This window comes from Peromyscus eremicus, chromosome X (assembly GCF_949786415.1).
Source record: "Peromyscus eremicus chromosome X, PerEre_H2_v1, whole genome shotgun sequence".
NCBI lineage: Eukaryota > Metazoa > Chordata > Mammalia > Rodentia > Cricetidae > Peromyscus > Peromyscus eremicus.
This window is the reverse complement of record NC_081439.1, coordinates 49,068,302-49,074,301: the sequence shown is the minus strand read 5'-3', so window position 1 is coordinate 49,074,301 and position 6,000 is coordinate 49,068,302. Positions and strand designations below refer to the sequence as shown.

At 38.8% G+C, this 6,000-nt stretch overlaps 1 protein-coding gene across 1 annotated transcript in view; it reads left to right on the top strand.

The window, feature by feature from the left end:
- The first annotated feature begins 507 nt into the window (after nt 1-507).
- The window catches only part of Zfx (zinc finger protein X-linked), a 37,829-nt gene continuing 32,336 nt past the window's right edge, over nt 508-6,000 (top strand). The window contains exon 1 of the mRNA XM_059250279.1: nt 508-648. The gene's annotated coding sequence lies outside the window, so the exon portion shown is untranslated. The remainder of the gene's footprint in view (nt 649-6,000) is intronic.

Sequence of the window (6,000 nt, the reverse complement as noted above, 5' to 3'; positions counted from 1 at the left end):
AGTCTTCTCCAGAGTGCTAGCTAGCATTATAGACATGTACCATTATGCTTAGTTCCTTGGTAGCCTTTTAGATAGCACGGTGTATGCAATGCTGGGGATTGAGTCCAGGACTTCATGTTAGGCAAGCAAATTGACTACATCCTCAGCCCCTGCAGTCCTGTTTTTTTTTTTAATTGTTAATTTTTTTTCCACGTACTTGTTTATGTTGGCCTTGAGTTCATTTTTTAGCTCAGGCTGGACTAGAACTTGAGATTTGCTTACCACAGCCTCTGGAATTAGGGGCTCTGCTGCCAGCTCCCTTCCCCCAATGGTGCTGAGGATTGAATCCAGAACCTTGTGCATGATAGCTAGACAAGTGCTCTGCAAATGAGCTATACCAGTCTTTTAAATGTAAATTGTGAAAATCTTACTAATTTCTTTTGTGCATAAGTGTGTGTGCGATGTGCATTCATACATGTACAACACAGTATAGAAATCCTATCTAAATAATCCTAAAAATTATTTTGATAAAACTAAATGAAAGCCCTAGATACTAAGGAAATAAGATATTCTATTAATTGATTCTTTTTTCCCTCTACAGGTGTGTATCACTGTGCTCAGCTAACCTTTTAAGATGAATTGGGGAGCATTCCTTCTTTTTTGAAACAGGTCTGTTTAATAGAAGTGATCTGATTATTGAAAGTTAGACAGAATGCCATTAGTAAAACTGTACTTAGTTTCTTCTTTTTCTTCCTTTTTTAGTAGATTTTGGACTGAATTGAATTGGATTGATTGATGTGTGTGTGTGTGTGTGTGTGTGTGTGTGTGTGTGTGTGTGTGTTTTGAGACAGGGTTTCTTTGTGTAGTCTTGGCTGTCCTGGCATTCACTCTGTAGGGCAGGCTGGCCTCGAACTCAGAGACCCACCTGCCTCTGCCTCCTGAGTCCTGGGATTAAAGGCATGCACCACCACTGCCTAGCTGATTTGGTTTTTTAAGACAGGGTTTCTCTGTGTAGTCCTGCCTGTCCTGGAAATTGCTCTGTAGAGCACTCAAGATCCGTCTGCTTTTGCCTCCTGAGTGCTAGGGGGATCCTAAGTGTGTGCTACCACCGCCTGGCTGGATTTGATTTATCAATAGCCTCTTCTCTCCCATGCCATATCCTTTTGGTTCTTCTTGAGATTGCCTTGTCTTTTTGGTAATTTATACAAAATAGGTTTCCTTTCCTAGAAAAGTAGAAATTCTCAAATATTTCGATATAAAATACAGGTTTCCTTGATGATGTTTAGAAAATTGACTTTAATTTCTATTTTTTCCTGTGTTGTTAGTAAGTTAGCAACTAACCTGTACTTACCAGATTTCTCCAACTGTTCATTTTATGGGTGCTTTGTGTTTTACTCTGGGAGCTATTATTACCTTGCCTTCTGCTTTGTTTCTGTGTGTTCTGACATTAAAAAAGGATGCTGGAGACTTGCTTACTAGTATTCAACCTATTTTTGAGGTACATGTGTTGAAATTTGAAAACTTCTCTGCTAACTAGAGCTTAGGATTTTGATACTACTTTATTTTTGTTATTAAGTGGTTCTAAATATGTTGTCCTTTTCATATTTTTTCTGTTAACGACAAGGTCTCATGTAGCCCTAGCTGGCCTGAAATTTGCTGCTCAAAACTTGCTGTTAGCCATAACTCTTAATCCTTTTGCTTCTATCTCCTAAGTGCTGGATTTACAGACATGTACTACCGTGCATATCTTCTGGCTTTTCTTTTCTAATTGCATTGCAGCATAGTTGGGGAACATTGACTGATACAAAACTCAATTATATTTATGCCAGCAACAAGCAACTTGAAAATCAAATTTAGAAACAAGGATAATTTATAATAAGATCTAATAGCATATAATATCTTACAGTAAGTCCAACAAAGCATACTGTAACTTTTTTTTTTTTTTTGAGACAGGGTTTCTCAGTATAACAGCCCTGGCTGTCCTGGAACTTGATATGCAGACCAGGCTAATCTTGAACTCAGAGATCCACCTGCCTCTGCCTTCGGCCCTCTTTTACAATTTTTTTTTTTTTTTTTGGTTTTTTGAGACAAGGTTTCTCTGTGTAGCTTTGGAGCCTGTCCTGGATCTCACTCTGTAGACCAGGCTGGCCTCGAGCTCACAGAGATCCTCCTGCCTCTGCCTCCCAAGTGCTGGAATTGAAGGCATGCACCACCACCGCCCGGCTTCTTTTACTATTTTTTATATGATAAGTCTTATTTAAAAACATTTGACTTGGAATTCATAATAGCTAAGTTTCTAGTTTGGTTAAATTGTTTTGTGTTTTTAAGTGGCAAATTAATTTTGCAAAAATAATTGATAAAGCTTTCTTTGTGTTCTGGCATAGTTCATGTAGTTTGGGAAAAACTTGATGACTTTTGAAAGTGCTATATCTAACAGCTATATTTATTTACAAAATCTTGATAGTGACTAAATTCATTTCCCCTTCCTCCTTCTCTTCTCTTGTTTTGGTATTAGGGATTGAGCCCAGGCTCTTGCGCATGATAGGCAAGCACTTTGCCACAGGGCTGCTGCCTCTCTAGCCTGGGTTCTCTGTGTCTAACCAAGTTAATGCTGCTAATTTACATGCCCCTCAATGTGCTAGCATTGACTTAGAGTTTTCTTAGAAGATTTCCTTTTTTCTGTATCAGCCCCTTCACTTTATTATGTTTTTAGTTTAGTAGTATTTTACTGTCTTTGTACTTTTTTGAAAAAAAAAAAAAGCCAACCTTAGATTATTCTTTCCTTAAATTAGTTGGTCCCTTAGTTTAGTTCTGGGGAAAGATTGTGAAGTTTAAAAACGCTGGTTGATAGCTTGGAGCATATTTACTGCTGGTTTTGTGTGGCAAACCCAGCCTCTTCTTTTGTTTAATGACTCAAGGATTTATTAAGTTATTTGTGCAAAGCCTAATTACTAATTGCATTAACAGAAGATCAGTGTAGAAACATTCTTCAGTTCTGTAGCTTGCCAACTAAAAAACATTGTTCTAGTTATGGAAAAACCCAATACTATATTCTTGCCAGTGTTTAAGACAGATGGAGGCTGGCTGGGCGGTGGTGGCGCACGCCTTTAATCCTAGCACTCGGGAAGCAGAGCCAGGTGGATCTCTGTGAGTTCGAGGCCAGCCTGGTCTACGGAGTGAGATCCTACACAGAGAAACGCTGTCTCGGGGGCAGGGGGGGGGGGAGACACGTGGAAGCCATTACTGGTGTTAGTATTACAGAGACCTAACATAACGTATTTAGGAAAAGCAGTAATAGACGTCATGTGTTTACGTCAGTAAGGTATAGCATAGAGTCACTATTAGTTAATTTTAGTGTTGGTGGTGTGGTCATAGTGATGTTAACAGTGTTCATAGTTTGACATGGTGGCACATGCCATTAACTCCAGCATTTGGGAGACAGAGGCATGTAGATCTCTAGTTCTAAGGCCAGCCTGGTCTACATAGGAGTTCCAGGACAGTCGGGGCTACATAGACTATTTCTCAAAACAAAACAAAACAAAACAAAACAAACAAAACCACCAATCAAAAATATTAAATAAAATCATAAATAAATGTTCATAGTTTATTTTGGTGGTGTTGCATGTAGAACCCAGTTTCATACATGCCAGGCAAACACTCTACCACTGAACTACACCCCCAACCCTTTATAGGTTGTAAGTATTTAAAATGTTTTAAAAAGTACAAAGTGGTAATACGTGATTTTTAAAAGTAGTTACCAGACAATTAAGAAAATAATTCGTTTGACTAAAGTAGTTGGAAGTGAGACTAAATTAAACTAAAAATGTAAGGTAGATACTGTAGCTAGCACCTGTCATTCCTGCACTCAGGAGGCTGAGGCAGGAAGATTGTTGTGAGTTCAAGGGCAGCCTGGGCTATTGAATTGTGAGACTCTTTTTCAAAAAACTCCAAACCCAGCAATAGGAACTGACCAGCAGCTGAGGATGCCTGCTGCTAAGCCTGACTACCTGGGTTCAGTTCTTGGAGAGCACATGGCACAAAGAGAGGAGGGCTGACTATGACTCACAGCTGTCCTGACCTTCGCAAGAACGTGAGTCTTGAGAATGTACAGCCACGTGCATGTACTCATAAACACTAAAAAAACCAACAACACAAAACCTCTTGAAGTTCAAATGTGTTAGAAAAGGTCTCTCTGTGTAGTTCTGGCTGTCCTTGAAGTTACTATTTTTAGACCAGGCTGGCCTCAGTCAAACTCACAGAGGTCCCCCTGTCTTTACAGTGCTGGGATTAAAGGCATTGTACCACTATGCCCAGCCTTGGTTTTTAAAGGCAAGATATATATGTATATATACCTTGCATACACACACACACACACACACACACACACACACACACACACACACACACGACTCATTAAGAAAGGGACTGCATAAGAAAAGCACTCAACTAAGTTAACAACTACCAGTTGACTAGGCCAGCAATTAATGAAATGCCCAGTTTGGGAAAAGATGGCGAGTGTTAGAAGAACAAAGCAAATGGGTAAGAAAACACTTCCTGATAACACCAACATTTCTTTGCCTGCATTGTGTTTGATGGAAATTGACTTTTTAAAAATTTCACCTCTGACAGACTTATTTCATGTACTCTTGTCCAATGTAGATTAAATTAATCTCCACTCTTTGTTATGTTCAAATACTGTCTTCATCCTCGTTTTATTTACACATTCCACTCCAGTATACCTACATCTAAAGGCAGAATACTTCATTTGAGGAGACGGGAATAGGACTTTGTTGAGAATCTCAGCAAAAGTTACAAAGCAACTTAAAAATTAGTCACTATGAAGTCAGAAAGGGTGAACCAGAGTCGAGTTATATTTGTTCCATTATGATAAACAGTAGAATGTTATATGATAACAGCGGATTGGTAAGTTACCACATGCATTTAAAGGCAATGTTTTTATAAAAAAATTTATTGCTTTCTCTATCTGAAAACAGGTCAAAACTTGTACTATTTCTACCATCGAGCTAGTCTTAAAAGCATTTAACACAGCTTGGTATTGTTAGCTTACAAATGCAGCTAAATTTAGAGGATTTTTTTTGGCAGTTCTTAATCTGAGCAGGAATAGGGGCTTTGGAAAAATAAGGGTTTTAAGTTTGTCATTTTAGGGCCAATTTTTAATAGATTGTGAAAGTTCGGACTCTTAAACTTTAAACAAACAAAACCTTGAAATTACCAATTGGCACAGAATGGTTTTATGGAAAAACTAGTCTAACAAAAACTTGGCATTGAATTCCTGACTGAAGCACACAAAAAGTTCCAAGTGGGACAGGGCAAAGAAGGACATGGTTCTTCCATTCACAACAGCAGGCATTTTCTCTTATGTATGTCTGTGTGAGGGTGTTGGGTCCTGGAGTTACAGACAGCTGTGAGCTGCCATCTGGGTGCTGGGAATTGAACCCCAGGTCCTCTGGAAGAGTAGCCAGTGCTCTTAACCACTGAGCCATTTCTCCAGCACCTGATTCAATTTTTTAAAAATTTCTGTCTCATGGATGTTTTTGTTTTAGACACTTCCATGCTATTTTTTTGGTACATTAAAAAATCATGACTTTGAATTTAACATAGAGTAAAGATCAAATACCTTTGTCTTTCTGCCAAAATCATGTTGAGGAAAAAGATAAAAACTTGGAGGTGGGGGAACCCTGAAATGTACTTTTCATCAGAATATGGTGACTTTCTCCTTGAATAAAGCAATTAAGAATCTGTCAATGGCAAAAAGCAAGAGAGTTTTAGTGAATCTGTGGCTCTGTACCGAAATTGGCATCCTGTAAGAGCAAGCCATGGACGTAGCCTGGTGATTAAAGCTGAGCTTTTGCCCTGTGGGTACAGATCGGTCTGTCTCTGGTGGATTTGCAGAAGGAAATGCAGTAAATTATCTGAGTTGCACATTTGTTTGTACACATGGATTTGCAAAATGGGTGCTGTGGCAAGAAAGGTTGGGGTAGTGCTTGTTTAATTTTATGG